Here is a 14,147-nt window from a genome sequence, read left to right on the forward strand (position 1 = left end):
GATGTCCAAATACAAAATTCAACAGAACCATAAAAAGGTAAACAAGAAAGAGGAAAAAATTTAAGGGCTTCAGTAAAGCTAAATTGATTATATTCATATATATAAAAATGGTATTTGTAACTCTTGAAAATTGTTTTCATTATCATAGAAGATAGAAGAATTATTCATAGGCAAAGGTTGTGGTACTAAGTTGTTTAAGATGATATGCACAAGATAAATTCAAAATGGGTGAATGACTTAAACATAAAGACGGAAACCATAAGTAAATTGGGTAAATACAGAATAGTATACATATCAGACCTTTGGGAGGGGAAAGACTTTAAAACCAAGCAAGACATAGAAAGAATCACAAAATGTAAAATAAATAATTTCAACTACATCAAATTAAAAAGCATTTGTACAAACAAAACCAATGTAACTAAAATCAGAAGGAAAACAACAAATTGGGGGAAAATCTTCATAAAAACCTCTGACAAAGGTTTAATTACTCAATTTTATAAAGAGCTAAATCAATTGTACAAAAACCCAAGCCATTCTCCAATTGATAAATGGGCAAGGGACATGGATAGGTAGTTTTCAGATAAAGAAATCAAAACTATTAATAAGCACATGAAGAAGTGTTCTAAATCTCTTATAATCATAGAGATGCAAATCAAAACAACTCTGAGGTATCACCTCATACCTAGCAGATTGGCTAACATGATAGCAAAGGAAAGTAATGAATGCTGGAGGGGATGTGGCAAAGTAGAGACATTAATTCATTGCTGGTGGAGTTGTGAACTGATCCAACCATTCTGGAGGGCAATTTGGAACTATGCCTAAAGGGCGATAAGAGACTGTCTGCCCTTTGATCCAACCATAGCACTGCTGGGTTTGTACTCCAAAGAGATAATAAGGAAAAAGACTTGTACAAGAATATTCATAGCTGAACTCTTTGTGGTGGCCAAAAATTGGAAAACGAGGGGATGCCCATCAATTGGGGAATGGCTGAGAAAATTGTGGTATATGTTGGTGATGGAATACTATTGTGCAAAAAGGAATAATAAAGTGGAGGAATTCCATGGAGACTGGAATGACCTCCAGGAAGTGATTCAGAGCAAGAGGAGCAGAACCAGGAGAACATTGTACACAGAGACTAATACACTGTGGTATAATCGAACGTAATGGACTTCTCCATTAGTGGCTGTGTAATCTCCCTGAACAATCTGCAGGGATCTAGGAGAAAAAACACTATTCATAATCAGAGGACAAACTGTGGGAGTAGAAACACCGAGGAAAAAAAAGTGCCTGAACATAGCGGTTGAGGGGACAGGTCAGAGGAGAGACTGTAAACGAACACTCTAATGCAAATATTAACAACATGGCAATGGGTTCGAATCAAGAACACATGTGATACCCAGTTGAATCACATGTCGGCTATGGGGGATCGGGGGGAGGAAAAGAAAATGATCTTTGTCTTCAATGAATAATGCATGGAAATGATCAAATAAAATATTATAAAATTTAAAAAAAAAGATGATATGCACAAAAAAAGAAGGGAGAAGAGGATGATACTAAGAGAAACTTGAATGAAGAACAATAGGAAAAATTATACCACATAAAGAGCACATAGTTGCAGGAGAAATATTACTATTATAAGAAGGGGAGGAAAAGAATGGTAATAGGTAATACTTCAGCTTTACTCTCAGTACAATAACTTCTGAGAGGGAAGAACAGCCAGATGTATTGGAGTATAGAATTCTATCTTACCCTACAGGGAAATTGAGAGGGAATATCAAAAGTAGGAAATGGGGCAGGGTGCATTAAAAGGGAATGAAAGATTGGGGGGTCTAATTAATAGTCCTTAAAGAAAAATAAGAGGGAAATAAAAAGGGAGAAGATGGGAAGGAAAGTAAAATAAAGGTAGGGAAAGGGAGAACTGATTAAAAGCAAAACACTCGTATAGAAGGAAAGAGTGAAAGAAGCAAGGAAAGGACTAAAAGTAGAAATCAAAACGATTGGGTGGCAATTATAACTCTGAATGTGAATGGGATGAACTCACCCATAAAACTGAAACATATAGCAGAATGGATTAAAAACCAAAATCCTACCACATGTTGTCTACCAGAAACACACATGAGGCAGGAGCAAAATTTATTGGGCATCAACTGAGAAAAAGATGGCAGGAATTGCAACCATGATACCTGACAAAGCCAAAGTAAAAAATAGATCTGATTAAAAGAGAAAATGAAGATATCCTTTAAAAAAGGCATTCTGATAAAAGGCAGTATAGATAATGAAGAAATATCAGTACTCAACATGTATGCACCAAATGGTAGATCATACATATCTTTAAAGGAGAAAGTATTGGAGTTTAAGGAGGAAATATATACTATACTAGTGGGAGACCTATTCAGCTTGCTAATATCACTCTGTGTGTGGGTTGTTCCAAGTTTCATCTCTCCTTTAGTTTCCTATACCAAAACATGTAACTGAGCTTTTTATTTTTTCTCAATCAAAATATTTCCTCTTCTGTACTCATTTTTTGCACTCTTTGTTCCCCATGGCCAAGATGTTCTCCCTCTTTGTTTCTTTGACTTTCTTCATGGTTAAATCCTACCTCCTACAGGGTTTTCATGGTCTTCTAGCTGCCATAGCCTTCTTCTTTAAGATTACCCTCTATCAAATGTAAATTGCTATGTTTATACACACACACACACACACACACACACACACACACAGCTTTGGTTTTTGAGGTCTGGGTGGGCAGAGTAGCATAAATAGCTCTCTCTGGGCTAAATATCTGCTGGGCAGACCAGAGGACAACTGTCAGTTCTGCTTTCATTTAGAGGGCTTATTTTTGGGGGGGGGGCAATGGTTCAGGAGGCCACCAGTGGGCAGGAGTAGGGGAGGAAGGACAACATTATGTTAACTGAAAAGTTAACACAGATGTTAAAAATTAAAGCAAGAATTGTTCATATAGGGTTGGATACTATCTCCGACTTCAGGCATCCACTGAGGGTCTTTGAAACATATGTCCCATGGATAAGGGGGAATTACAGTTCAGTACTATAATATAACACAATATATTTTATTATTACTGTACTTAATGTTGTCAATGCCTTTGTGTTTAATTTTTTAATTCAACTTTATTATATGTATGGATGTACAAGAAAATCACATTATATATGAGGTCAGCAGGTGATTATATCTGCAATTTCAGTCTTAATATGTTTGCCCCATGATTACAGGGCTGAATTGAATCTCCTATGCACTTAATTTCTTTCATAATTGTCTCTCCCACTAGAATATAAGCTCTCTGAGGACAGGGACTGTCCCTGCCTTCTTTTGAATCTTTAATGCTTAGCATAGTACTTAGAATATAGGAAATATTAAGTAAATTCTAATTCACTTGTCATTGTCATCTGGAGGCAAGTAGATGCTTTGTATAGAGTGGTGGTCTTAGAGTCAGGAAGTTCTGGATTCAAATCTTCTTTAGTAATTGACTCCTGGAAAATTATTCAACCTTGATATCACTCAAGTCCAAGGTCTGATTTCAGTTTTCCTCTATTCTTTATGACCCCATTTTTGGGTTTTCTTGGCAAAGATATTGGAGTGATTTGCCCTTTCCTCCTTCAGTCCATTTAACAGATTAAGAAACTCAGACAATCAAGGTTGAGAGACTTGCTCAGGCTCACAAAGCTAGTAAGTGTATGCAGCCAGAATTGAAATCATAAAGATGAATCTTCCTGATTCTGAGCCCAGTGTTTTGTTCTCTATGCCACCTAGCTTCTCTAAGGACTTACCCACTAAGTTATGAGGTTTAATTTTGCATGAGTAAGAGCATTTCCCTTTGCTGATGAACTTAAATATTATTCAATTAGTGTCACAATCTTTTTTAAATTTGGGACACTCACTTGTTGATTAATTGAAATACATCAGAGCTTAAGGTGCTCCAATACTGAGGTGCAAGTCAGAAGCTCTCATTTTACAGATTATGAAACTGAAATTCAGAGAAAAGAAGCAACTTACACAGTGCCATACAGGGATAACAGAACCAAAACTAATAACCCACGCTTTAGATTCAGCATTTTTCCCACTAATACACACTCACTTGACCTGAAGACTAAACATCTCCCCAATACCAAAGTATATAGCAAAAGAGGAATAGATAACAAAAACACACTCAGATTGATGTATATAGTCTGATAGACTCCCGATTCATCTCTCTTATCAATGGTTGGCAGTTATCTAACAGTGGGACAGCTGTTCTCCATTCCTTCTGACCAACTATGATTTGAGACAATGTGCCCATAGATCCACTGCACCCTCAAAAACTGGATTTGCTATTCCCATCTACCTGAAAGAGGAGACCATATGCTCTTCCCACAGAGCATTAAAGCTTTCTAAAAGTCTCTGGTCCCATGGGATTCATTTGTGAGGTATCATGAATAGGATACAAAGTAGAAAGGCTGTTTACATATAATTAAGTACTGAATGCTAATTGTCATAACATGCAACAGGAAAATTTGTAAATCTACCTGATTTCTCCAGAGGCCTATTTTGAATGTGCCTGGGAAAGGAAACCAATTTAAAAGAGCCCTGCTCAGAAATCCTTTGGAAAGTGAAATACCTCCTGCCCTCAATAGGCCTATTACATATTTTCATATCTCTAACCAGCTCAAAATGAGGTACACCTGAAAAGTAATGAAAAAGCTGCTCCACCCCCTTATATCTTGAAACAACCAAATCTGTGCCAGAGAGAAATGCTTTGTAATGGGTCATATTAAGAAGTACTAAGCTAGTCTTCATCCTTCTACATAAACTGAATCTCTATGAAAATCTTGTAAAGGGGAAACATGCTTCTACCCCATTTATCTAATGGCTTTTAAAGTATTCATCTCCTCCTTCCCCCTAACTTTCCTCAGCCAAATCCAACCCAAAACATTTTATTCAGTGATGCATTCTATTTGTGAAATATATTTAAGTGCCAGGAATGAATGACAGAATAAACGACATTTCCAATGGACTTGCATGAGAAATAAGAAGATTGCAGCCTAAGCATCATAAAATATTTTTATAGGGTTTTAAATTGTGTTGGTGTATAAGAAAACCAGATAAAATTTTCTGAGATTGTGTGTATATCAATATAATGGACAGTCTAATCTATTTCTAGCATAATCATTGTATATATCTTTTGGATACATTTTGTATGAAAATGGAATTGACTCAATTTAAATAGAATTACAAAGTTGTTGTCAAGTGTTACTATATCAAGTCACCTGTGTTCAAAGAGGCATCCAAGTAGATAACATTGAAAGTCAGACTTGTCTTCATAAGGACCTGGATTCATATCCTTCAATTGACTCATGTGAGCTATATGGATGTGAGCAAGTGGCATCTCTGAGCCTCAGTTCCCTCATCTATAAAAGGGATAAAAATACCTGTGGTACCTTCCTCATTGGGTTGTTGTGATGGTCAAATGATTTCATGTTTGTATTCCATTCTGTAAGCTTTAAAGTGCTATATTAAAGTTAACTATTATTATCTCGACCTGTGTACTGAAGTCTGAAGCTACTACCAGATTACTATTTGGAATCTGGAGAAGATCTGATACTAGACCTTGCTTGAAAGTCTCTGCAGTTCCCTAGGATGTACCTAGAGCAAAGACCCAGCCAGCTGACCCCCTGTCCAAGTCCAGGAAAGCTCAGACAAAGCCTGAGTGAAAAGATATGACTCCCCTCGAATGGAAAGAAGATGCTTCAATCAATATAATGAACTGAAAGCCACTACATAGGACAGAGGGAAGATTAGGGTTTGGGAGATAGGAATTATGAGACAGCTGCTCTTTGCATTTCCCTAATAATTTCCATAAATCTTTGTGTTCTTTCCAGTCTGCTCCCTCAGTTCTAGGCAAGGTGGCCTCTTCCCCAACCTCTGACCACACTGTGCAAACTATCACTTCATTTTATTTTATGTTATTTTCCTGGTAGAGTTTCCTTTCCCCATATATACTGTAAGGCTCCCATCAAACTTTACCTCTGTCAGCCCCTACTGTCTCAGACAACCGCCATTGATTTCTCCTATCTTGGAGTTCCTACAGCACCTTGTGGGCTATATGAGTGGTACCAAATTTTGATAGAAACAGGGACCTCTAAGCCCTATAAAAGCTCCCTTAATTTACATTCAAAGGAAGTAACAAAAGAAGCCACATATTAATATTATCTGTATTTTTATTTATTTTGCTTTAGCAATAAAAATATTTCCCAATTATATTTTAATCTGGTTGAGTAGAACTTGGGAGTGGTGTGGGTCTTATTGGGTCTCTGGACTATACAACACAGTCTATTATTGAATATACTACCACATTTTTTTTCTAATTGATTAATTCCCCAAATATAGTGCTAACTCTTCTAGGCAGAGTTGATGTTTTCTCCTTTGCTAACACTATAGTGTTTACCCAGGACAGAGCTGGACACAAGTTCAATAAATTATAGGATGATATACTTGTAATAGAAAGTCACATTTCTAAAGCATTTTCTTTTTTTCCCCCTAAACTCTTACCTTCTGTCTTAGAATCAATATTGGTTCACAGGCAGAAGAGTGATAAGGACTAAGGTTAAGTGATTTGCCCAAAGTCACACAGATAAGAAGCATCTGAGTCCAAATTTGAACCCAGGTCCTCCTGCCTGTAGTCCTTGTTCTCTATCCACTGAGCTACCTAGTTACCTCTGTACTTTGAGATTTTCAAATGTTTTCATCATAATCACCATGTAGTTAATAGTGCAAGTATTATGATCCCTATTTTTTGGTATGGAAATTAAGGATTAAAGAAGCTAATAATTTGCTTCTGGTCTCTCAGTCAATGTCTGGGGTAGTAGTTGAACCCAGGACATCTAACTTTTAGGCAGCCAAGTGGTGCAGTGAATAAAGTACTAATCCTGGAGTCAAGAAGACATCATTCTGAGTCCAAATCTGGCCTCATATACTTGCTAGTTATGCAACTCTGGACAAGTCACTTAACCTCATTCTCAGTTTACCTCAGTTTCCTCATCTGGAGGAAGTTTCCTTAGTTTCCTAAGCTGGAAAAAGAAATGTCAAATCACTCCAGTATCTTTATCAAAAAAAATCCCAAATGGGGTCACAGTCAGGCATGATTGAAATGACTGAACAGTTTCTAACTCTGAGTGCATTATACTTTCCATTACATCATGCAATATGTCTCATTACTGATGAACACCAACCCTCCTCATTTTGAAGATGAGGAAACTGAGATGCAGAGGAGAGTGAAGTAACTTGGCATTACAAAGAGTCAGAATTTGAAAATATCTCATGACTTCCAATTCTATGTTTCCTCTTCATTCATTTTGTTTTCTCTTGACCTCAATTTCTCATTCATACAATGAGTTAGTTGGACTAGATGACTTATAAAGTAGCTAGGTGATGCAAAAAAAAAAGATAGAAAGTCTGAGCTGCCATCAGGAAGATCTGTGTTCAAATCCTGTCTGGTATACATTTGCTGTGTGATCCTGGGCAAGTGATTTAATTTTTGTCTGTTTCAGTTTCTTTATCTGTAAGATGGGGATATAATAGCTTCTACTCCCAGGATTGTTATAAGGATCAAATGAGATCTTATTTGTAAAGCATCTTGCAAAACACTAAAGCATTATATGAATGATTTTGTTGTTGTTTGATCATTCAGTCATGTCTGATTCTTTGTGATCCCAAGACAATGGTCTTGGGAAAAGACACTGGAGTGGTTTGCCTTTCAGAAGGAAAGTCATAACCCCAATTTACAGTTGAGGAACTGATGCAAATATAAGTTAAATGACTTGCCCAGGCTCACATAACTAGTAAGTGTCTGAGGCCAGATTTGAACTCAGGTCTTCCTGACTCCCAAGTACTATTCTACCAAGCTGTCCTATATAAGTAATAACTATTAGTATAAGATCTCTTCCAGATCTAAATCTGTAATCCTGTGAACTTGGAATTAGTTCAACTTTCACACACACACACATACACACATACACACATACATGTATACACATCACCCTCTACTTTTTCAGATGAAGCCAATGAAGGCTTGAGAGGAGCAGTGACTTTCTCACAAAAGATATAATTAGAAAAATTGAGATTTGAATGTAGGTTCTCTGATTCCAAATTCAGCCAGTATTCTTTGCAAGCAGAATAGACTACCTGAAATGCGACCTTAACTAGTAGCTAAAAAAAAGTTAATGTGAAGATACTAAATATTTTGAGTTATTGTGAATTAATTTGAGAAGACTACAGGACTTCAGGAAATGCTAATGATAGGAACTTAAATTTAGAACTGAGATAGATCTTAGAGAATAGCTAGTCATCTCCTTCTTTTTTTACAGATGAGGAAACTGAGGCTCAGAGTTCAAGTGCTTTTTCAAGATCATAAAGGAAGAGGTTCAACTTGTATTTGAACCCAGATCTTCTGATTCCAAAATTAGTTTTCTTTCCACTGTACTATTAGACCTAAAGTTTATAGGATATTCAGGGAGGTGTAGCATCTTTTGTGTGAGGGCTTGCTGAGCCCTTTTCTTGGCTGCTTTTTCACCTTTGATATCTACTTGTCACACCACTCTCACCTGTGTATCTAATAAGCTTTCCCAGCAGCCACACATTACCAAAACCATTTTAGAAGATGATCTAAATCAGGTTGAGGGTAACCAATAGGCTTTAAACTTATTGGTGATCTAATTGGATGTCTATTCCAAGCCTGTGAAGACTTCTTCCAGAAAATGGGCAAATGAGAATAATTTGCTACATTAGCCATAAAAGCAGCTGAAGCAGGCACTGTGGATTACTTAAAGCTTGGTCAGACATCAAAGATGCTGAAGCCAAGGTCATTTACTTCATCCTGGACTATTGCCAGTTATCCTGATTTTTGTCTTGTCACTGGACTTTGTTAACTCTGGAAGAGCTTGTGAGACTGATGACTTTGCACAATTCTGCTGCACTTAAATTCAATTCACAGGCAAATTAAGACATGATTCCAAAAGAAAATGATGATCAACTACAACAACATCTAGCTTTTGAACTTTCTTTGGAAAATTAATTCTGCCTTATCCTTTACAATATCTCCAGAAAAGAAGAGGTTGCTCAGTGAATTCTTTGTTTTCCTTGGATATTTGTGTGTGTGTAGGTGGATAGAAGTTTCAAGGGGAATGGAGTTGGGGAAAAGGGACAGTTTGCTGCATGCCCACCTGGAAGCAAAAATTCTACATCATGTCCTTTGAACATGTGAATGAGGTAAGAGGAGAGATAAGACAAAACTTTGAAAACTGGACTTGAAGAAGCCACAGAACAGAAACAGAGACATGCTCATTGCAAAGCTGCCATTACCCAAGCCTCCAAGAAATAGAAACAAGTAGAAGTTGGAAAATATGTACATTGAGGTTGTTGCTATCAGTTTCTGTAGTAATAGCAGGATTTTGAATAGAAAGTTTCATTTATGACTCTTTATTAGACCTCTCATGCACTGATATTCTCAATTTAATTCAATTAACATATTTAAAATTACCTACTGTATGGAAGAGTCAATACCAGACTAAGATCACAAAGATCAAGAACAAAATGAACACAAAAGAAAATATTAAAACATTCACTGTCCTGACAAGTTAACATTTCTCTGGCTTTTATTTTTTCTTTCTATCCCCAGCACATAACCCAGTGCCTGGCCCATATTAAATATTTAATAAAGGTTTGTTGAGTAACTGATTGGAAGATACAAGATGTAAATTGTAATGTATTGTAAGATAGGGAAAGTATTACCAAATTAGATGTTCCAAAAAAGATTCTTTTAGGAAGGGCTGAATCTCAATGAAAGCTATGGATATGAACAGGTAAAGTGAGGATACATCACATTCCAGATCAATTCCTAGAGCAGTTTTTCAGAAGGACTGCTCTGTGTTCCATGAATTTTACTAAAAGGGAACTGAGACTTGATTGACTGAAATAATATTGACTATGGTGAGACTTCAATTTGTTGCAAATACATTGGAGAATTCCAGGGCACACAGGTAGACAGGAACCTCCAGGAACATGATCAAAAAACACTTTGGAAGACATGGAAATCAGTATTATGTCACTTAACCTCTTGGTTTTCTAATTCTAGAGATTATTGAGAAAGGACTTCCCTAGATTGAGAGCATTGTCTTTCTTAATTTTTGTTGACATTTTATTTTGCCCCCAGCTGGTGAGTTCACTTACTCTTGTATGTTCTTTGGTCTATTCTAATGTATAGAACTTTTCCAATTTCTGTTTTCAGTTCTTCTTTGATAAATAGGTTTGTTCATTATTGCTATTTGTGTAACTAGTGTTTTGAAGAGCTACAAAATATAAGCTAGTAGTTGTTCCCCACCTTAAGAGGGTAAGGGAAGCAGTTTTCCTCCTGAATAGACTCATTCTTCTAGACTAGAGATAATTGAAGAGTGATAAATAAACATAATTCTAACTCAAAATCCCTTTTGGAAGAAGGAAAATCTGTCCATTTTTTCTAAGGTACTAAAGAAGCCTGTCCATTTCCCAAATAGAAGAATCACTCTTATCCTTTCTCATAAGGATTCCTTCTTATGAGTAGTCCCTTTGGAACAGATCAAATCTCAAATTATATCTATCTTTCTCATTTCAAAGCTGTTCATAACCTAGACCCCTTCTAACCTTGCCAGTCTCGTTACCTATTACTCCTTTGCACATACTCTTCAAAACAGGGACATTTGCCTCCTGTTTGATCCATGAACAAGACACTAGGAATTTTCTGTGGCTGTTCCTCCATACTTGGAACATTCTCCTCTGGTCTAACAGTTGTGGATGAGAGAAAATGAGGAAGGTAATTCCTAATACATAGTATTGACCTCCCTCCATTTCTTTATGTTTCAATTAATATCATTTTTTTACAAGAAGCCTTCCCTATCCCCTCTTAATTCCAGTGCTTTTCCTCTTTTAATTACTTCCTCATTATCTTGTATATAGCTTATTTTGCATATATTTTCTTGTTTGTTGCTTCCTCCATTAGATTGTAAGATACTGAGATAAAATGTAAGATGTGATGTAAAACACATCACAAAAAAACCTTCCATTATAACACAGAAATTATATTACCAGACAAGCATCAGTGAAGTATACTGCCTTTTCTAGAGTTGTTATTGTACAGTGCTGTAGATAATGCAGCCTATGCAATACACCCTAAAACAACTATAGTCCTACACCCAAGTACAATTAAAATTATTAAAGCAGCCCTCTGAGAGTGGTTCTGGGTACCACTTAAGCCATGTTGGTTACGTTTTTTTCCATGCAGAAGGGTGCAATTACATTGAAAACTGAAGTTTTTAAAAACCTTTAAACATTCTTTCTGGAACCCAAAACACATTCAAGTGAAGTTATACACAAGAAATCAAACTGTTTCAAATACCTTTTGCAAAATAAGGTTCATCAGATGCACGTAATTTGATTAAAGCTGCTGTATGTAAAAAGCATGTAGCATGTATTTCTTCTTGTAAACAAACAAAAAACCCCCTACTACAGTATTGTGCCACACAACATTTTTAGCTACACAAGAGTAAAGCAGACAAATCTTCTGGTGCAGGCCAGCACACTGTTTTGCTTCCTTTTATATAGCTAACAGTTAGTAAGTTGTCTGGCACAGAGTAGACAGTTCATGTTTATTGAATGAATGAATCACCTGTCATCCACATTTATGTATTTAAATATAAAACCAATGCACCATGGGGATCAGCCCATGCAGAGATATGGAGGTGGGAAATTTAATGTTCAATCTGGGGAACAAGTTGTCCAGTTTGGGAGGAATGAAAAGTGTATAAAGAAGAATAAGATAATGGAGCTAGAAGATACTTCAGATATCATTTGGGCCAACTCCTTAATTTCTGAGGTAATAAAACTGAGACCCAGAGATATTAAGACACCTGCCTCAGCTCACACAGCTAAACGTGACTTGGAATTATTAAACTACAACACTATTGGATCAATAAAAATGCCTCCAAATTAAACCACAAGAAATTCAATATTTTATTCAATTGGAATCACAGAGTTTTCCTCTGTGAAAACATTATAATGTGAAACACAGTCCCTTGGAACTCTTAACTCTTCATAGGAAGGAGTAACCCATTTTAATTCTAATAAGAATATAATTTTAAAGGCTTTCCCATGCATAATTGCAAACAATTACTTCCACTGGGATTTTTCCCAGGGCCACATCCAGATGATGGAAAGAATTAGACAAGTTGTATGTCTATTTGCATGTAATTTGCATTTGGAATAGAGGTGCTTGCCCTTACTGAGACAATTTTCAAGATATATTTCTAGTATTATACCCCTCAAGATTATCTTTTCTGCCTCCCTGGTCTCTCTTTTCTCCTTGTGTTTCTATATATCATCACCTCCCTGAATTTACCCACACAAGATAGGTGGGAAATTGTAAAATTGCAGGAAAATAAGTCAGAAGCAAATAACTAGCAACCTGAAAGGATTCTGAAACTCAAGAGCATGGTTTCTTTCTCATTCCTTAAGTCTTCTTTGAAAAATAATTATAGGTATCTTCTTTATTGCCTCTTTTCAACTTTTCTACTCCAAGCCAGAATAAAGGACCATCCTGAATTTTAGAATTAACTGGGCCTGTTTAACCTTAATCAAGTTACTTTCCCTCTCAGCCTCAACTTTTTAACTCATTAAGAGCAGATAAACTAGACAATATTTAAGAATCCTTGTGGCTCTAACTTTAATATATACCTATAATTCTGTGAAAAAATATGCACTCAAAATCCAGTATATGCTGAAAAAATATTTTTTAAATTTTTTGTGGTCTCTCTCTTTTTTTTTAATTCTTAAAACATTATTTTGTTTGGTCATTTTCATACATTGGAAACAGATCATTTTGTTTTCCTCCCCCCCCCCCCACCCCGCCACCCCTACCCTAGCCAACTGCGCAATTCCTCTGGGTATCACATGTGTTCTTGCTCTGAACCCATTTCCTTGTTGTTGGTATTTGCCTTAGGGTGCTGATTGAGCATCTCTCCTTCATCATGTGCCCTCAACCTCTGTAGTCAAGCTCTCTGTGTTTTTACTCCCTCAGTTTGTCCTCTGCTTGAGGACAGTTTTTTTTTTTTTTTTCTCGTAGATGGCTGCAGATTGTTCAAGGACATTGTAAAGCCATTACTGGAGAAGTCCATTACATTCTCTTGTACCACAGTGTGTCAGTCTCTGTGTACAATGTTCTCCTGGTTCTTCTCCTCTCACTCTGCAACACTTCCTGGAAGTTGTTCCAGTCTCCATGGAATTCCTACACTTTATTATTCCTTTTAGCACAATAGTATTCCATCACAAACACATTCCACAATTTGTTCAGCCATTCCCCAATTGAAGGGCATCCCCTCATTTTCCAATTTCTGGCCACCACAAAGAGGGCAGCTATGAATATTCTTGTACAAGTCTTTTTCCTTATTATCATTTTGGGGTACAAACCCAGCAGTCCTATCGCTGGATCAAAGGGCAGGCAGTTTTTTTTATCACCCTTTGGGCATAGATCCAAATTGCCCTCCAGAATGGTTGGATCAGTTCACAGCTCCACCAGCAATGAATTAATGTCCCTACTTTGCCACATCCCTTCAAGCATTCATTACTTTTCTTTGCTGTCATGTTGAACAATCTGCTAGGTGTGAGGTGATACCTCAGAGTTGTTTTGATTTGCATCTCTCTGATTATAAGAGATTTAGAACACTATTTCATGTGCTTATTAATAGTCTTGATTTCTTTAACTGAAAATTGCCTATTCATGTCCCTTGCCCATTTTTCAATTGGAGAATGACTTGATTTTTTTGTACAACTGGTTTAGCTCTTTATAGATTTGAGTAATTAGACCTTTATCAGAGGTTTTTTTTATGAAAATTATTTCCCAATTTGTTGCTTTCCTTCTAATTTTAGTTACATTGGTTTTGTTTGTACAAAAACTTTTTAATTTGATGTAGTCAAAATTATTTATTTTGCAATTTGTGACTCTTTCTAAGTCTTGCTTGGTTTTAAAATCATTCCCTTCCCAAAGTTCTGACATGTATACTATTCTGTGTTCACCTAATTTACTTAGAGTTTCCTTCTTTATATTCAAGTCATTCACCCATTCTGAGTTT

Source organism: Monodelphis domestica, chromosome 1 (genome assembly GCF_027887165.1).
Source record: "Monodelphis domestica isolate mMonDom1 chromosome 1, mMonDom1.pri, whole genome shotgun sequence".
Taxonomy (NCBI): Eukaryota; Metazoa; Chordata; class Mammalia; order Didelphimorphia; family Didelphidae; genus Monodelphis; species Monodelphis domestica.